This window comes from Cavia porcellus, unplaced genomic scaffold, assembly GCF_034190915.1.
Source record: "Cavia porcellus strain 051 isolate PalLab524CR breed Dunkin Hartley unplaced genomic scaffold, mCavPor4.1 scaffold_23, whole genome shotgun sequence".
In the NCBI taxonomy this organism is placed as follows: domain Eukaryota; kingdom Metazoa; phylum Chordata; class Mammalia; order Rodentia; family Caviidae; genus Cavia; species Cavia porcellus.
In genome coordinates, this window is record NW_026947506.1 from 40,859,027 (window position 1) to 40,879,216 (window position 20,190).

At 47.6% G+C, this 20,190-nt stretch overlaps 1 long non-coding RNA gene and 1 other non-coding gene across 2 annotated transcripts; both read left to right on the forward strand.

Moving 5' to 3' along the window:
• Positions 1 to 3,609: 3,609 nt before the first annotated feature.
• On the forward strand, positions 3,610 to 3,746 carry LOC111756949 (small nucleolar RNA SNORA2/SNORA34 family). Its single transcript, XR_002791343.1, has one exon. It is a non-coding gene; the product is annotated as a small nucleolar RNA SNORA2/SNORA34 family (small nucleolar RNA).
• Positions 3,747 to 7,992: 4,246 nt separating this feature from the next.
• On the forward strand, positions 7,993 to 16,532 carry LOC134472371 (uncharacterized). The gene is made up of 3 exons (XR_010042176.1): positions 7,993 to 8,473; positions 9,342 to 9,489; positions 15,978 to 16,532. It is a non-coding gene; the product is annotated as an uncharacterized LOC134472371 (long non-coding RNA).
• The last annotated feature ends 3,658 nt before the right edge of the window (positions 16,533 to 20,190 follow it).

Here is a 20,190-nt window from a genome sequence, read left to right on the forward strand (position 1 = left end):
CTCTGTTACGATTTGGATAAATGCTTCTCAAAGCCCCTGTGTTAAAGGGCTGGTCACCAATCTGTGCCACTACTGGGGCCCAGTGGGAGGAAGTCAGGTCATTGGGGGCATGGCCTTGAAGGGCGTACGAGTCCCTGGCCCCTCCCCACCTGTGTTTCCTGGCTACCATGAGGTGAGCAACTTTGTTCTACCATGTGCTATGCCTTGACGCAGGCTTACAAGCAACAGGGCCAAGCAACTATGAATTGAAATCTCTGAGACTGAGAGTCAAAAAAAGCCTTTCTTCTTTTAACTTGATTCTTTCAGGTATTTTGTCACAGCAACAGAAATCCAATTCACACACACACACACACACACACACACACACACACACACACAACCTGTCAGTGGCAGAACACATACTCTTTTAAAGTATATGTGGACTATTTTCCAAAAGAGATTATGTGTCTATGAATAAAGAAATCTCAGAAAATCTCAAATGATTAAAATCACAGAGTATGCCTTCTCACCACTTTGAAATTAAACTATTCATAATAAAAACTATAAAAATGTCCAAATACCTGGAAGTAACCCACTTGTAGTTAATCCAATAGAACAAAGAAAACAATCATGATAGAAAGTAAGAAGCATTTTGGACTAATAAATTAAAAATCTATTAGCCCAAAAGTTTATTATTAGTCCAAAAATTGTAGGATGCAGCTAACAGAAATAATTTTCTAATTATAAATTAATATACTACAAGAGAAGAAAGGTTAAAAAACAAATAATCCCAGCTGGGCATGACAGAGCATACACATAATCCCAACACTCTGGGAGGCTGGGACAGGAGGGTGACACATTCAAATCTAGCTTGGACAACTTAGCAAGACTCCTCCAAAATAAAAATAAAAGTAAAGTGTTGGGCATGTAGTTAAAAGTGAAGGCCCTGAGTTCAACTACCCAATACCAAAAGTATACATAAAAATAAAAATAAGTAGATGGATAAATAATTTGTACTTCAATTTCAAAAAACTAGAGAAATAACAGCAAATTAAAGGAAAAATAAAGATGAAGTAGAAGAATAAAATAAAAAGCAAATGTATAGGAAAAATTTAAAACAACAAATTGGTACCTGCAAAAATAAAGATTCATAAAATTGATAAAGCTTTAGCATGTCAGATCAAGGGAAGGGAAAAAATACAAACCACTGTCTGTAGTGATGGCAGGAGACATCACTACAGACCCTAGAGAGCTCATAAAGAGTGTGTACAGTGTGAACAGTTTTATGTCAACAATATAAAAGTCTAGATGAAGTGGATGAAATTTATTGAAAATGTGATTTATCCAAATGTATAACAAAATTTTAAATTCCTCTGGCCTTACAAGTGTAAAAGAAGTTCAATCCATATTTGGAAAACTTCACAATAGAAAGCTCCAACCTCAGATTAAACAATAGGCATCGTGTACAAATGTCCACAGAGAATGAAAGAAAACAGAATATTTTCTATCTTATCAAATAAGATCAACAAAAACTTGAGAGCCAAACTTGACCAAAACAGTATAAGATGAGAAAAAGATAGGCAAACATCCCTTATGAAAATAGATGCAGAAATCCAAGACAAATTATTAACAAATTGAATCCTGTGATGCAGAAAAGGGTTTACACATCACACTCTAGTTCGGTAAGCTTACTTTAACATTGAAAAATTGATTGATACAATTCAGCATGTTTAGTCAAATAAAGGAAAAATGAAAGATTTAAAAAGAGTGTTGTCCAATGCCCTCCCTGCCAAAATAAACCGAACTTGGCTGTTGCGCAAGAGACTCGATCACCAACACATGAACTCACATAGAACTCACTATCTGCTTCTGTAGATAATTTTTAAATCCTTTCACACTTTCTCCGAAGCCTTGTGTCCACGTGGTTATCCCCATCCATGACAGCCCTCAACCCCTGGCAGCCCCTGGTGGACGTGTCTGTCACAGACCCTTCATATAAATGCGATCGTGTGATACACGGCTTTTGGCGTCTGGTTTCTTCATTTACAATGTTTTAAGGATTCTGCCATTTTGCAGCTTGTGTCATTTTATGGTTGAATATTCTACTATATGGGTCTACCAGGGTGTGTTTACCGATCTGCCAGTTGGCGGACACTGAGTTCTTTCTACTTCTAGTTATCATCAGTAATGCTGCTACTACGTACATGTGCAAGCTTTCTGTGTTAACATGTTTTCATGTCTCTCTCATATCTAAGAAGGGACTGACAGGGTTGTCTGGCAACTTTGCTGGGCTTTTTGAAAAATTCTGTCTTAGTCAATTTCCCATAGTTGGCACAGAACACCTGACACTCACAACTTCTGGCTCAGGGTTTTGGTCCAACGTTGACTGGCTCCAGGGCAGAAATGGCATGCAGGGGGGAGCAGAGAGAAGGGAGGAGGCAGGGCCACAACACCCCCAAGGACCGCCACTGACCAGGGCCACCTCCTAACAGCACATCCAGCTATGAACTCATGCGTGGTGGATCCACGGATGAGTACAGCGCCCCATGACCCAATCAACTTCCCCACACGAGATTTGGGGAAGCATTTTAGATGGAAACCATAACAACTGCTAAACCATTCTTCGAAGCCACACTATTTTACAATCCCACCAGCAGTGTATGAGAACTGTATACCTCCACGTCCTCAACATAGCCTTGGTTACTATCCTGTTTATCATACACATCCTAATGGATATGAAACAGTTGTTCATTGTCTTGGTCAGCATTTTCCTAATGTCTAGCAATTCTGTATATATTTTCATTGTCATTGGCCATCCTATATATTTGAAGAAATGTCTTGTGAAAGATCTCTACCTCCTAACAAAAAAAAAAAAAATAGCTCCAAATACATTGTAAACCTAAATGTTAGGGTTAAAACTACGAAATCTGGGCCGGGGACTTAGCTCAATGGTGTAAGCGCCTGCCTGGCAAGTGAGAGGTCATGAGTTTGATCCCTGGTACCAGGAAAAAAAACCCAGAAACCTGTAAAATCCTTGCAAGAACATATAGCTATAAATCCTCATGACCCTCAGTTAGGGAATGGTTTCTTTCATACAACATTAAATATGCAAGCAACCCATTAAATATGGGTTGGATTTTTAAATGGTATGTTGGTATTTTTATTGTTGAATTATAAGAGTTCTTTAAATGTCCTAGATTAAAAGGCCTATTTTCAGGTATGCAACTTGCAAATATTTTCTTTCATTCTGTGGGCTGTGTTTCCATACTGATAATATTCTTCTGTGTACAAAAGTTCTTATGATTGAGGAACTCCAACTTACCTAATTATACTTCATTGCTTGTATCTTAAGTGCCACACCAAAGAAATAATAGCCTGATCCAAGCTCACAAAAATTTACACTCATGTTCTCTTCTCTGGGTTTTATAGATTTAGCTTTTACATTTAGGTCTATAATTTATTTTGAGATTTTAAAATGTTGTATAAGGGGAGGTAGGGTCCTGTTTGAGTTTAATTGTGTTCCTCCCATTTGTGTGTATAAATCCTAAACCCCAGTACCCATGATTGTTATTTTAGAAACAAGTTCTTTACAGATGTAATCAAGATTAGACAAAGTCATACTGGATTAGCCTGGCCCTAAATCAAGGCCGGCAGCTTCCTGACACTGTTGGTTTCAAGCAGGAGCCTAAAGAGATGTTTTTCTATAGTCTGTTGGCTATTTCAGAACTTGGGCAGTGAAATGATCAATTCATTAGAAAGAAAAAGCTTGAAACAACAACTTGCCCCTACCCCCCGTGAGCAGCTGTGAGCATGGCAGGCTGCGGCAGCCCAGGACGGGAGCCACTGGCTTTTACTGGGACCTGCGCCATGCTGGGACCTGGAGCACCAGGAAACCAAGCAACCCCTCCCCCTCTGCCTGTTTTGTTTTGTTGAACTTCAATATACATGAAAGTATGGACAGCTATTTTGAAGAGAACGAGAGACTCTATGACAGCCATTACTGACTTCCCTATTGTCTGGTTTTGAAGGCCTAAAATGCCTTCCTCATTCTGTTTGGATCAGTTTTATACTATGTTGTTTTGTATGAATTCTCTGTATGCAAAGACATGGACAACTATTTGGAAGAAAACGAGACAATATGATAGTGAAGATCTCAGGTCATCTAGCTTTGAAATTTATAACTCATATTGCTTTCTTGTGTCCTATTTTGTTCTGTTTTGTTGTGTAATTTTACCACCTTTAAAATAAAAAAAGTCATATTGGATTAGAGCAGGGCCTGTGTACAGTGGTAGTGTCCTTGTCTGAACACTGTAAAGACACGTGGACATAGAAACATACAAGGAGGATGTCATAGAATGTGGAGGCAGGAATTATGCATATAGGAACCAAAACTAGGCAGTAACCAGCAGAAGCTAGAAAGAGACAAGGACAGATCTCCTAAACAGCCTTCAGAGCGTGGCTCTGACACCTTGATTTTGGACTTGTAGCCTCCGAAGTGTGTGACAATACATCTGTTCTAAGTCACCCAGTAAATTAGTTACAGTCCAAGGAAACTCAACTGGGTCCAACTTTGCTCTTTTGCACATGGCTATCCAACTCTCCCAGCACTGTCTTTGTTGAAAAAATATTCATTCTCCACCGAATGGTCTTGGCACCTTTCATGACCTGGACTCTTGATTTTATTCTATTGATCTACATGTCTGCTTTTATGTCAGTATCATACTGTCGTTAGTGGGAGGCTTTGAAATTGGGACACATGAATCCTCCAACTGTATTTTTCTTTTCTAAGACTGGGTAGTTAGTCAGAACCCCTTGAATTTCCACAAGAACCTTATAATTAGCATGTCAGTTTCCACCAGAAAATGTGAATAGGGGTCTTGATAGGGAGTGATCAATTTAAAAGTACTGCTATCTTAACAGTGGTAATTATTTTGACCCATGAACATGGAGTTTTCCATTTCTGTATGTTTTTGTGTGTGTGATTCCAATACTTAGGAATTGAACTCAGGATCTTAGCACTGGTCTGCATTCCCAATCCTTATTTATTTTACTTACTTATTTATGTATTTTGAGATAGATTCTCACTAAGTTGCTATGTTGCCTAGGCTTGTTGCTTAGGTCCACCTACCTTAGCCTCCCAGGTGCTAGGATTATAGGCCTGAATCACTGATGCCATTTATATATTTTATTTAACGACTTTCAGCTGTGTTTTGTAGTTTTCGCTGTAAGATTTTGTGCTATTTTTCTTAAACTTACTCCTAAATAATTTCTTCTTGATGTCATTGTAAATTGATTTTTTTTAATTTCATTTTCAGCTAATTCATTGCTAGTGGATAGAAGTAAAATTGATTTTCCAGTATACTGATTTTATATTCTGAATCTCTGATGAATTTGTTTATTAGCTTTAATATTGTATGTGTGTGTATCACTTAGGATTTTGTGTCCACAAGATCTTATCATCTGAGAATGGATAGTTTTACTTTTTTCTCTCCAATCGGGATGCCTTTATTTGTTTTTCTTGTCTAATCACTCTGGCTAGACCTTTAGTGCCACACTACATGGAAGTCATAAGAGAGGAGATCCTAACTGTGCTCCTCATTTTAGGGAGAAAGCACCTATTCTCTCGCTATTCACTATTTATTTGAACATGCTCTATATCAGGTTAAAGGAGTTGCTTCATAATCCTCACTTATTGAGTACTTTTAATAACAAGGTGTTGGGTTTTGTCAAATGCTTGTTTGTTTGTTTGCACCTTTAGAGATCATCAGGCTAATGTGTCATGTGTGTCTCTCTCATTTTATTTTGTAGAAGTACCAGGGACTGAATCCAGGGACTTTGCACTAGGTAACACCTCCATCTCATTTTTTATTTTTTCTTTTAAGATGAGGTCTTACTAATTTGCTCGGGCTGGGCTTGAACTTCCTGTCTGCCTGCCTCGGCCTCCCAGAGTGCTAGGATTATAGGAGTTTGCCACCACACCTGGTTCGTTGTCTCTTTTCACACCATACACTACCTTGACTAATTCCCAAAAGTTAAACCAATCTGGCATTGATTCTTGATAAATTTCACATGATGGTGATACAGAATTCCTTTTTATGTTCTTAAATTTAATTTTCCAGCATTTTGTTGTTTGTCTACATTCATAAACAATATGAATTCCTTGATAATTTTTCCTGTTTTGCTATCAGGGTAACTCTGGTAAAACAAAATGAGTTCAAAATGATTCTCCTAGCTTTTCAAAGTTTTTTTTTTGTGTGTGTGTGAAGGATTGGAATTAATTGTTGGGCCTGTTCTCTATTTCATCTACTTCTGCTTAATATTTATAATTTCCTTCCTCCAGTTTGTTTTGATTTTGGTAGTTACTCAAGATAGAATTTTAGATTATTGATTTAGATCTTTATTCTTTTAAAATATAACCTATTGTGGCTATAAATTCCCCTCTGAGCCTTGCTTTGGCTGCACTCTAAAAGTTTTGCTGTGTTGTGTCTTCATTTTTATTTACCTTCAAATATTTTCTAATTTTTTCTGCTTTCTTTTTGACCCCTCAGTTATTCCGGAGTGTAATGACTTAATTTCTATGTACTTGTGAATTTCCCAGGTTTCTTCCTGTCATTTATTGTTTGCTGCATTCTTGAGATCTAGGAACCTCCTCTATATGATTTCACTCCTTACGCATTTTGGACTTTATTTTATGACTCATACTGTAAAATGTTCCCTGTGCACTTGAGAAGAATATATGTCGAGGTTGATTAGAATGGTCACTAGGTGTGTTAATTTCAATTTGTTAATAGTATTGTATTCTCGGATTTAGCTCAGTAGCATAAGCTCTCGCCACAGCAAGGCAAGATCGCAAAGGGAGAAGTGAGTTGCCATTATTCTGAAGTTATCTGGCATTTCAAAATTTTAAAATGTGTGGACAACTTGTTATAATCAGTGAGTGAGTTTTTCCAAGGATATCCATTACATCAGTTTATAGACAGACCTCAGGTGCAGGCCTTCTGGACCCCTGCAGGATGGTGTAAGGACACGCTTTCTCTCTCCCTGGGCTCACAACCAAAAGTCTTGAACAAATACAAAGTCAGGACTCTGACAAGTAAATCATAGGAGAGGGACCGGGGAAGGAAATCAACACTCGAGAATGACTGGCATAGATGTGAGCCCCTTGATTTGTTTCACTCCGTATCTCCCAGGATAGACTCCGGTACAGGCTGTGGTCTGGAACTGTGACGTTGTCCTAGTCGCTTTCCCATCACCGAGACACAATAGCCAACGCCCACAACCCAGATGAGGAGAGGCTTATTTTGGCTCATGATTATAGTCCGTGCTGGCTAGCACCAAGGCAGAAACAGCACGGCAAAGAAGCAGAGGAAAACCTGCTCACATCATGCAGCCAGGAAGCAGAGAGGAGAAGATAGATAAACCCTCCCGGGTCATACCCGAGGGGCTGCCTCTTCCCAGCAGGCCGCAGCTCTAACACCACACTTAGCTTAGCCTCCATGGCCCAATCCTCTTCCAATAAAAGCCCCACAAATGAGCGGCTAGGTAATAGCCCATACATGGAAGAAGATGGAAAAAAATCCTGTCCTAGCCAAAGAACAGGAGTGAAGGTATCCCGTGGGATAGAATTTTAAAATTGTTAAAGTTTTCCTTTTCAATTTTCTAAGGCAAACCTTTGTCAAGAATCTCCACATTAGCAACAGAGTCCCACAGTTACTTGAATCTCTGGGATGAAAAAATTTCTCTCTGACCAGAGAAGCTGGGAAAGAGGATTCAGGAGGGCAGGAAGCTTTGAGGCCTTTCCCCCCTTGTCCCTGTGCCCTGAGGTGAACCTAGGCATGGGAAGTGCCCCATAGCACAGGAAGACTACAACTGTCAGCACAGTGAAAATGCCAGTGAAGAGGAACTTGGAGGTTTGGGGAGTGTGGAAGAAGTCATGGAGAGGACGAAGCTGGAAAACAGGGTTCTACACACTTGTGAAGAATACCCGGTGTTGGGAGCCGCGGCCTACACCGGTCGCCTTACTTGGCGGACGTAGGGCCTGTGGGTGGGAGCGGAGCCTGAGCTAGATTGCCCCTCCCATCGAGTGAGTCAAGTTGGCACCTGCTTCCTGCCCCCTGATTGCGCTGGCGACTTAAACAACCCGCTCTGTAAGATAGTCTGCCTAGCAACAACTGATGTTAGCCAATCAGCCCGCATCGCGCGCTTTGAACTGATTGGCCACTGTTACCCTATAAAAGTAAATGCCTCTCCCGCCACAAGAGAGAAGCACAGAGGAAGCACAGAGAGAGATAGAGAAAGTCCACCGGCGAGAAAGGGCTGGTGGCAGAGAGGAGGCCTCGCGGGGCCCACGCGGAGACAAATAAAGGCAAGGTTGCACACCGCCAGACTTTGTCGTGTGTCTTTCCTGCCGGCCGGGAGCGACCCCGACAACCCGGAGGCTCCGTCCTGAGTCAGGCATGCGTGGAATGCCATAACAAATGTTCTAAGAACAGAGGTCGGGCCACTTTGCTATGCTTTGGATATGACTGGAGTGTTTTCTGCGGGTCCCTATGTTAGACAGTTGGTCCCCAGACAGTGTGGTTGCTGTGGTTTGTGTTAAATAAATGGTGATGACTAAAGAACACAGCGGCCTGAATTTGGGGGGTTCTGGCCAGGCCTCCTTCAGTAACTCCCAAGGAGAGTTTGAGTCTAGTTTATTGAGCGGGTAGGGTTAGGTTATGGGTAGGGTTGGGGAGCTAGTCAGATTGGCTTCGGTGAGGTGAGGTGAAGGAGGGTGTGAGATTGGGGGAGCCAGGATGGCTGGGTGTGTGGCACAGCAATGGTGCCATGCCTAACACGCAGGGTGGGTGTAGGCACTGTCTCCAGGATCAGGTGGGGGGTCACTGAAGGCCCAGTGCCCACGACTGAAGGTGGCCACAGAGCAGAGGACTGGTGCAGGCGAAGCCCCTGGCAGCTCTCCCTGGCATCCGCTCCCCCTGCGGATTCCCTCCAGCTGCAGCTGTCCTGGGCTTGGTGAGCTCAGGTTTGCTGTGTGTCCTGCACTGAGCATGTGACAGCAATCATTCCCTTGCTGACTCAGGGATCTTTCCAATGATGGGGTCAGTTGTGTCTCTGAGCAAGTTCTGTCCATCACTGGGGTGAGTGGATGCCCCCCAGGGAAACCATGCACTCAGGGGCACAGGAGCTGTGCTCCAGGCTGCTGCCTGCAGGACGGCAATCCTAGAAGATGCCTGTATCCTTCTCAGGGGCCCCTGCACAATAATGGAACCCCCTCTGCTGAGCAGTGACCATGACGATATAGCTGGATCCTAGCTTCTGCTCCTGTCCTTCACCGTACTATTTGTTTCTTGTGATCTCTCTAGAGACTCCAAAACTTCCTGCGATACCTTGAACCAGGTCTTATGTTCTGCTTTGGGTGGCACCAAAATCAGGACTCCCTTCAATCCAGGGAAAGGACTTCTGGTGTTCCTGGTGACTACTATTTTTGACATGTATAGAAGAGACGGCCATGTGAGTACATGACGAGTGTCAGCTCTGTTCCCAGGTATGCCAGGTTCCCCTGTGGGTAAGCTACCTACAGGCCTGGGACCTGAGCAGATTAAGCCATGCATGAGCTGTTCTCCCTCTTCTTCATGAACTGCTCCTGTTAGGTAGGCAGCAGGCCCCGTTTCCCAGGTATCCAGGGTATGCAGAGCAGGCGAAGGGAGCATCTTTTACTGACTCGGGTTCCAGCCAGAAATGTGTCTTGTTTGGTTTTGTGGGAGGTCAGGGTGAGCCAAACATTACATATGACGCTCGGCTGATAATTATGGAAAAATAACCATTTATGGGAACTTACTGAATGCCAGGCATTGTGCTAAGCACTACGCATGTACCATCTTGTAGGCCTCAGAATTACTCTCCCAGGCAGCTATTTCTGTTACTTCTAATCTAATTTCTTGATAAGAAATCTGAAGCTCAGAGAGAGGTTCAATAACCTGCCAAGGTCACACAGCACTTAGCGACAGAGCTAAATTTTCATCTTGCCTGTGGGTGGCCTCTTTAGCACTTAGCACTATGAGTACCAGTACTTAGCCCAGCGCCCAGCTGGGCGGTTGTGGTCATCTCTGTACACAGCTGTGGTGAAGCCCAGCTCAGCACATCGCTTGGGCAGTGCCTGCTTCCTAAACCTGAGCCACACAAAGGAACCAGTGCCTGGCTTCCCTGGAGACTAGGAGAGGCCTTGAACTCCACTCGGGATCAGTCCTCTCAATGCAGATTAATTGCTGTTGATGTTTCTTGCACATAATTTTCAGTGAGACAGGCTCATGCGGAAGGCCATAAATATACATCCACATGCGTGTGACAGGTAATAAACTCGGCTCCAACAAGTCACTTGAGCCCCCATAAATCTCCACTGCATTTTCTTCCCTGGTGCCTATAAATCAGGCCCAATCTCCACCTTTTCCCCTGCTATCCGGATGGCTCCTACCTGCCATCCATTACCTGCAGGTGGAGATCCGACAGCCAGCCCCCCACACTGCCCTGCATCCAAGCCACCTCCGCCCCAGCGGACCCCACATCCTGCCGCCATCCTGGGGGGCCCGGTGTCTGCAGGCTTTTAGGTCTCCCTTGTGCCTTTCCGAGCAGCAGCTGTGCCCTGTTCCTCTTACCATGGTTTAAGTGAGCCTGGTTGGGGTTTAACAGCTTGGAATAGTTCTTCTCAGTTTGGGAATCAAAGCTAGGACCTTCGCCCTGAACTCCGTCCCCAGCCCTTTTTAAATACTTTTATTTTGAGACAGGATCTCAGTAAATCACAGAGTTTCCCAGATTGGACTCAAAATTTCAGCTCTCCTGTCTCAGCCTCTCGGAGTGCTAGGATTAGAGGTGTTTGCCATCAGGCTTGGCCTAGCCACTTGAACTTTTAAAAGCAGGCTGTAGGTGCAGTTGGCTTTCCCAGTCCCTTAGCTGTATTTCTTAGGATGATTTGCAAGCAGACACCAGGGCACAGAGCAGCAAATCCTCTCCTGGTTCAGAGTTGGACCCAGTGGACTGAGTGGTCCTGTGAATAAGAGAACCAGCCAAGTCCCCTCCCTGGGCCTCAGAGTACCCAGCTGCAGGATGGAAAGAACGCTATTTTCCAGGGGTGTTACTTAGGTAGTAATAATCAGAAAGTAATTACTAGAGAAAGCCTCAAACCTCAGCTGCTTTACCCAATCTTATGTTTTATAACTTAGTTTCTGGCCCCCATGATTCCGATATGGCAGCCTCCCCTCATCCCTAGAGCTTTAGCAACTGGTGTATGCATCTGTGTAGATCACTGGAGAGGAAAAGAGAGAGATGGAGAGAGGACATTGACTCAATACTGCTTCAATCCAGAGGTGACGTGGGTTACCTCTGCTAGAATCCCACTGGCCAGAACTGGCCACATGGTCCCAGATTAATTTCAAAGGATTCTGGGAACTAGAGATACAGAGTGATGGGATTACAGCTGTAGTCCACCACACTTGGCTCCAGAGGTGCTTAGGAAGAGGTGTTCATCTCAGGATTCTCCCTCAGGAGCAAGCACTTTCCTCTTCACCCCCCCCCAACCTTTCCCTTGGCCCCTAACTGTACCTGGACGTCTCCCAGTCCCTGGCTCCTCCCAGGCTCTCTGCCGGCTTCAAGGCTGTCATCAGCCAGGAGCCTTACTCCTGCCCACCTCTGCATCCTGCCGATGGGAAGTCCTCCAGGGTTCCCCTTGTTCTTGTGGGTATGAGTGGGCAGCCTGCCAGCATCCTGGGTTGCCTGAGAGCAGTGGGTGGGTAGTGAAGAGGAAGGATTTCACTGGGACCGGCCCACCCACTGAGCAGCCTCCACAGAGAGGCCACGAGTCTTCTTGGCTGGGCTCCCCATGCATGCTCGGTCTGCTTCATGGTAGGGCAGGGCATCACAGGAAGGCAAGAAGGCAGAAAGTTGGGGGCGCAGGGCCTGGCATAGCTGGAGGGAAAAAACCGAGCCCCTTCTGCCATCTAGGATGCAGGTTCAAGATCCCCAGAGCAGCCCTTCCCACGGCTGGAGACAACTGTGCACACATACACTGGGCGCTCTAGCTGCTAGCCCTGAGCCAGCCCTCAGCTTGCCCATCTGTGCAGTGGGGATTGGATTCATCCTATCTACCTTGTGTGGTCAGCCGAAAAGCATCTGTAGGATTGGGGGTGGGCTGAACGGGTGGGAGTCACAAGGACCCTCTGCTGGAACCTAGAACATTGTCTATGACTCACCATTCTTGCCACTGAGGTCAGCCCTGGACCAAAGGGACTGCTCCTCACCTCTCCGTCCTCCCACCTCAAGTGTAAAATCTGTGGTTTATTCTGGGTGGATTCTCTTTTCCATCTCCCATCCTCAAACACACTCCATAAAATACCAAAAATAAACACCATGCATGGCTTTCATTTGGGGAGGGCTGGTCTTTGCCCTTTTGTTGTTCCTTACCATGACATACATCTGCACATCCTAGTCAGAGACCCTGGCAGAAGGCCATGGGCATTGTGTCCAGGCTTCGTGGTCTCAAAACAGGGACTCACCTTTTTGAATGCTGAGATCTGGAGGAGGCAACATACATGGGGTGCATGAGGACACACTGGGTCTTGAAGGATGAATAGAAGTTCATCGGATGGCAAAAGTGAGGGGAGAGTGTTCACAGCAGAGGGGACAATATACTAAGTGGCAGTGACGAGAACAGACTGGTGCATGTGGAAGCAACTAGAAGTTCAAAGAGGCTGGGCTAAGGTGTCCAGGGGAGGAGATGAAGGCTTGAGGGGCCAGGAGGGTGGAGTGCAGAAGCCGTGGATGCCAGGTAAAGAGCCCAGACTGTTTCCTGAGTGGAGTTGGGGGGCCCATCCATGCAGCACGCACTGTCTCCCTCAGGCAGCTCTCTGTGCCCACCCCAAGTGTAGCAGGGGTGCCTGTCCACCAGAGCCCGCTTTTGTAACAGCACCCGCTCTTGTCTTACTGGTGGCAGGGTGGCCTTTTCTCCCCAGAGTCAGTGTCCTGGACAAAGGCAGTCTTGAAAGAATCTAGGAGCTTCCACAGAAAATGATCCTAAAAAGTCAACATTTCTGTGATTTTTATAGAAATTAATCAGGAACACATGCGTCCTACTTTTCAAATAAGTTGCTGGGGATCAAAAGGAAATGAAAAGAGGAAGAGACAGTAGGAATCCCCTCCCTGACTGAAACCCCAAACTACTGTGCCAGAGTGTGTGACCTTCCCTGTAGCAGAGTCCCCCATGCACTCACGGGAGAGGGCCTGGCTGGGCACAGAGGGGGTCGGATGTGCTCCCAGCAAGGCAGGTGACAGCCTGTGCGCCCAGTTCCATGAGTCCAGGGCTGTAGAGGCCCAGATAAGCCCCTGGCTGGGCCCCACATGGGAAGCAGAACAAGAAACAGCTGAGAGGAGACTGGAGGAGCAAGCTGGGGACACATGAAGACCGTCTGGAATGCACTGCTGACGTTTCGGGCAGCCATCTGAGGATGGGCTGTGACAAACGGCCTGGACTCACAGGCAGAAGCTCTGCTTGGCTTCCCTGTCACTGCGGGACTGAGCCCCGTACTTCAAACCTCCGGGCCCTCATAACAAGGCCTGTGTCTCCCGGGGGAGCCAGGGACAGGCGGCCACCCACCGGCTCCACTCACCTGGTTCTGTTGCCCTGGGGTCTGTGTCACATCAACAGAAGTAAGGGTGATGGGCACGGTAGGGCCCCAAATCCCAGCACTACAGGAGGCTGGAGCAGGAAGATTGCAAGTTCCAACTCAGCCTGGGCACCACAGGCCCTTAGTGTCTCAAAGTCAAAAATAAAAGGGGCTGGAGATGTAGCTCAGTGTGAAGGCCCTGCATCCGATCCAGGGGAGACAGAATAAGAGAGACAGAGAGAGGCAGAGGCAGCCTCAGGGCCCCACCCAGTGGTGCTGTTTCCACAAGGAAGAAGCACAGGAGGTCAGGGAGAGTGGTCAGTCCAGAGTGCCCCCTGTCCATCCCACAGAAGAGAGCGAAGCCAGGAGCTTTGCCCAAGACAGTTCAGGTCTCTTGCCTGTCATCGTCAGGGCACCAGACCTAGGCCTCCCTCCCCACCTGGCATCCCAACCCCGGAGCTGAGCCCCAGCCACCCCCGCCCCGCATGGCCCCACGCCAGCCCCGCAGGCGGCCTGAGCTAATCCGGCTAGACGAGCTGCTATCTTGGCAGGTCCCAAGGCCCCAGGGCCGCGGGAGCTTCAAAAGGAAAATTAATGTCTCTTACTAGCAATTAGAGGAAATTATTCAGATAGGAATCTTGTTTTATATCTCCTCATCCTTGTTTTCCAATCCCAGCCTTTGATTTCTTTCTTCTCTGGGGATTCTCAGAAAGCGCGGGCCTCGTGCGCCTCGGTCTAATGAGCGCCGGGCACACCTGGGAGGCCCCACCGCGCCTGCACCATGAGCTCTGAGGTTTCCCAGGGCGGCCAGGGCAGTGCTTGGAGGTGGGCAGTCGTGGGTGGGCCCTGCCCTGGCTGGCTTTTCATTTCCACTGCCTGAGGGAGGCAGATGGGGGCCACAGGCCTGGTGAGGTCACAGGGCTGCGGGCGGCCATGGGCCTATGCTAGTGCTGGGTGGCAGCTGATGCCCTTTCTGTCTGAGTGGGAACCCCCTGCTCTCTACCCCTCTACCCAGCCTTGGTGCTGTCGCAGTTTGGCTGTCTGTACCCAAAGCCTGGAAGACCTTGGGGCCTCCCTCACACCTTCCCCTATACCCCACACCCCCACTTCACTGGCCTGGGTGCCTGGCTTGTCCTGGAAAGGAGCTGAGCTGTGTGATCCAGGGTGCTACACAGCCCGGCCTGACATCAGCCGCTGTCTCTTTCTCTGTTTGGCTGACCCCTGGGCCTCCTCTCGGGTCCAGCCCTACCTCCCCCTGGTTCAGATTCCACCCGCCTGAGCAGCAGCTCACAGGTCAACTCCACTAGAAAGCCCTGGAAGTGAGAGAGAAGCCTGCTTCATCGCCAGGTCCCCAGCACTGGGTGGCTCAGAAGCAGCTTCCATAAGCTTCTGTTTGAATGAATGACACCTAGTGACAAGGACAGCCTGAATAAATGAGAAGGGAAGGGACAGGATTTATCACACAGGCACCAGGAGCAAGGAGTCAAGGGACTAATCTGTACTCACGCCTCAGTCACTTCTCCCTATGTGACTTAGAGCAACCCATCCATCCATCCATCCATCCATCCATCCATCCATCCATCATTTATCCATGCATTCATCCACCCACACACCCATGAATCTATCCTTCCATCCACTCACTTATCTACCCACCATCTATCCATCCATATCCATCTACTCACCCACCTAATTACCCATCTCTAGATCTATTCATTGCTATCTACTCATGCATACATTCATTACTCCATCCATCCATCCACTCATCCATCCATTCATCCACTCATCCATCTATTCATTCATCCATCCATGTATCCTCCCATCTACTTACTCATCTATCCATCCATCCATCCATCCCCATCCATCCATTCATCTTTCCTTCCTTCGATTCAGTCACTCATCCAATTGCTCATCCATCTATTCTCCCTCTCATCCGTTTACTTTACTTAATATCCCCCACTGAGGGCCTTTGCCAGCCAGGCCTGTGTGGAGTTGGGGAGCAGGGAGGAATCAGAATCAGGCCCTGCTGCCAAGGGTGCCCACTAGGAAAAGGAAATCAGAGCCAGAGAGAGGCACAGGCAGGAGCTGACCGGGAGGCTGAGCTCAGCATGGAAGTTCAGCCTCAGGGCTGCTACCCCTCACCCTCACAGTGTACCTGCGCCTCTCACTCAGCATCGAGTCCCAGGGCACCAAGGACAGTTCTGTCATGGGTCCAGGTAAGAGGCGGGCAAGTTCTGCAGGCACAAACAGGTTAATAAACTTGTCCTTGTCTACATGATTAGAAAGCTGCTAAATTGGGCCATGGGCGCAGAGTCACATTCCTGACCTCTGCCTGCTCTGACTTTTCAGCGACCTGGACTGGCAGGGCCTGGAGTCAAGTGCCCAGACAACCTGCAAGAAGTGGCTGTCCAGCGTCTGTTGCACACATGTAACCTGACAAGATGCTCACTGCCTGTCCACGCAGGAGCTGGTCGCTGCTCAGCTCTATGAAATTCTCTTTCTTGGACCATGCGTCCCAAGGCCCTGGTGCTGTCCTCTGGACCCTGTGTGCTCCTGCTGTCCTGACATGTCCCTGCAAACTTTGAAGATGGAGTGGCATCCCTGTGCCTCCCCTGCCCCAGCTGCTTCCCCACAGGGGCCAGCCTAGCACAGAAAGCCACGTGCCTGACTGAGGCCACAGGGCAGGGGAGAGGAATCCGCCAGAGAGACTGGAGGAAGGGAAGGACCTAGTGGCACGAACGTGGGCCCTTAGCCTCACGCTTGGCCTTGGCCTGTGCTTCCAAACATTGATTTTCACCAGCCCCCAAATCCTGATCTAATTGCCCCATTTTCAGTATCAACTTCATGTGTTGATTCCATTTTGGAAGAAAGTGAAGACAAATAAATGGCCACATCTGTGTCCTCTGTCCCTCACAATCACTAACCTGTCCTTCCCACTCTGCACACCCACCAGACCTCTAGGGCCCCGACTCTGCTTTGTGGGGTAGGAGGATGGGAGCAAAAGTACCCCCACTATGCTGGGACCTACACCAAGAGCCAATTGTTTTTAGTAAGCGACAGGCCAGATGATATCACAAAGACATCTCAAAATCAGCCAGAGTGACAATGTTTACAGCGTGAGAATCCGTAAATGCTACCTTCTAGGGCATTTCCTCCACATTTCCCAGCATGCATCTGAATCTGCCCTCTTCTCTCCTGTCCCCATGGACTCCAACAGTGCAGTGAGGATCATCCCAGATCCCTTGAGACCCTAATCTTCCAGGAGACAGAAAAGAGTCCCCAGGAGACTTTCTGACCCCTTGCTCTCTTCCTTAGTGTTCTTTTAGCGACTTTGGGAATTCAAGAATGGTTTCATTCATTCATTCAACATATGGCGGATATTACTGTCAGATACTGGATGCAGGCTGAGACCTAGCAATAGGACAAACCTGTTGCCCTCTACCAGTTCATGATAACAGTCTGTGCCTAGTGCACACCTTACCTCATTTAATCCTCAGACACATGGACCCATTTTACAGGCAAGAAGACTGAGGGACCTGGAATGCCAGGTCAGTAATTCCTATCTGCCTAACTCCAAACCCCAAACCCACCAAAATGATAGTGGCAGTTCTTTTTGGATGGTTCTACTTTTGCCATTGCTCTGAGAGGAAGTTGTCTTTTGCTCTGTGAGGAAAACCTGGTAGGCAGAGAAGATGACTGGTCTAGCTTGCAGGCTTGGATAAAAAAGGCAGGATTCAGGCTCCCAACTCTAGGTCATAGTGCAAAGTGGCCCACTCTTGGGTAGGGTCTTGTCCCAGCTCCACACTGCATGCCGGGGGTGACCTTGGATGAGTCTCTAAACCATCCCACCCTTTCCATCCCCCTGGGTCTAGTCTTTCTCTGAAGCCCAGGCCCTGGTTTCATCATGGGGTGCCTCATAAATTCTGCAACTTAGCACAGCCTGGATAGAACTTTCTAAGCCTCCGTTTCCTCACCTGTAAAGCTGGGACAACACTGCAGGATTTTGCAGGGATACAATGACAGCAGAATTTCACCAGACCTTTGAAGTGTGGCGTGGAAGTTAGCAATACTATCTGGGAGCATCTCCCCACTGCGTGGCTAAGGGGCTCAGGCCTGCCATCCATGGACATCCAGGTGTCCAGAGGTCACCTGCAGTCATATCCCCTCACCCACCCATGTCGACACCAGTAGGCAACACAGTGGGTTAAAAATAGCCATAAATTGTCTCTCTATGTCTGTTTCCCTCCTCTTGAGTCTAGGTGTCCCTGGGACTGTTTAGCCGATGGGACACAATGGCTTGTTCCAGTCCTGACTTTTAAGAAGACAGGAAGCATGTGTTTTCCTGCTTGGAGCCTCACTCTTGGGTATCTCAAAATCTAGTCACTGAGCCCCCAAATATGTAGCAAAGCCACTTGCAGGCATGGTGGTCAGAGGTCCCAGCAAAAACCTGTCAACATCTACCAGGTGGAGCGAGCTATATGAGCCCTGTTGGGCATTCTATACGTTTAAGGCAGTTTGATATGCAACAAGCAAAAACATGGTAACATACTTACTTACAAGGTTTTTTATATATCTGTTTACTATTTTTTTTTTTGTCTTTTTCATTTTTATCGGTACCGGGGATTGAACTCACAACCGCCTGCTTGCAAGGCAGGAGCTTATGCTGCTGAGCTAAATCCCCAGCCCCTCTGTTTACTATTTTTAAAAATATACCAATTATTCTACTGAACAGGGCAGAATTGAAACATGCAGACAACCTGGTGCTCTATCAGGTAAGAATGATTTTCATACTTTAATATGGCCAGAAAAAAATAAAAAGAATATATTTATTTTATGACCTATACTCAAAAAATTGCATATACTTCAAATTTTAGTATCTACAAGTGAAGATGAATTGGATGACAGGAATGATTTAGTTTCTGTATCATTTGATGACAACACCAGAGTCCTGTGATACTGAGAGACCATACGGCCCAGAGAACCTACCCTGTTTATTTTCTAGCCCTTTAGAGGAAAATCTGTCCAATCCCTGCTATAGAACATTGTAGGATTTTGGACTTACATTCCTGCCTGTCTTCAAGGGGCCGTACATGGTCCTGGAGCATATATTTACAGAATAAGACACTGGACTCTTTTGCTTATTTATTTGAAAGTTTGCAGCATCATAAAGGTATGCAAAATTCGGACAAACTGTAGGAGAAATGCCAAGATAGCATTCGAAGAGACCTCAAAATGGCACCCTCTGGTGACAGGAGGGCCAGAGAATTTGGAAGGAAGAGGAGAAAGGCTGCAGAGGGGCCCCAGGCAGATAGGGAGCCCCCAGCCCCAAGCCAGCATGGGGTCTCTGCCTCCTGCCATCCTCCCCACTTCCAGGCCTCCTACATCCTGCTGGGCAGCGCACCAGTTGTGCTGCTCCTTGTCCCCTGCCTGTCCCCCCCCCCAGCTGTCTGGACTTAGTGACCCCTCCTGGAGTGGCACTGTTCGCCCAAAGCAGCGGCCACACCCCCCTGCAGGCCCTGCAGCCCCCCAGAGTGCACTCCTCTCATATCCTCTCACATCCATCCCGCATGGTGAGACCCACTCAGCTGACCTGCTAGGGACATCACTGCCTTATTCACTTCTGGGGCTCCATGAGACATATCAGAGCCCACAGCCCCAACTCTTAGAGGGAACCCAGAAAAAGACTTCAGTCTGGCATCTCCCCCGGCCAGGACAAGTGCTGCAGAGAGCCAGGGCCAATCTTGGGCTGGGCTCACCCTCACCTAGTCCGTGGCAGGGCCTCTGCCCAGGCAGGAGGGGCCAACAGCTTCCTCCTACTAACCAGCTGACACTGAGGACCAGGATGTGAGAACAAGGAGCCCATTCAGCACACAGGGCCAGCAGGCGCTTTCAGGTGAGTGACGTCACCCTAAGAAGCCTGGTGGGCCTGCCTGAGGGCCAGAGAAGCCTTTGATGACCCAGAACTGAGAACACAAATCACAACCCTCAGGCCTCCTGGGTCTGGCTGACATCCCACTTCTGGACAATGGTGCCCAGAAAGGGGCGCAGACAGGGACCCAGGTTGGGGTGGAACCTTAGGGCAGATGGGTAGTGGGTCCACCAGCGGGGACCTTGGATACCTAGCCCAATGGGGTAGTCAGCTCCCGCAAGGTTTGCTGGTGACGTCAACACACACTGCCCCAGCCCCATGGCCCCACACAGTGAGCCCACCTGGGGGTGGCAGCTACAGGGCTTGTCTTAGCCTGTGGCTAGGATTTTGTCTCCAGATGGTCACCCATACCCTGGGGAAAAGGGACCAGAGGAAGGAGGAAAGAGGAACAGTTGGCTCTTTCTTGAGCAGAACCTGCCAGCACTCCTGGGACACGAGAGTTCACAAGATAGATCCCAGGAGCCAGGTCCAATCCAGAGGAAGAGAAGGCAGGTACCTGGGAGAACCACTGTCTCTCCTTGGCCTGTCACCTTGGCTCCACCCTCAGGGACCGGAGCAGACTTTGACTTTTCCACATACTCACAGGCAGGAGCCTGGGACAGGACACACACTACCTTTCCTCTGGGTCCAGAG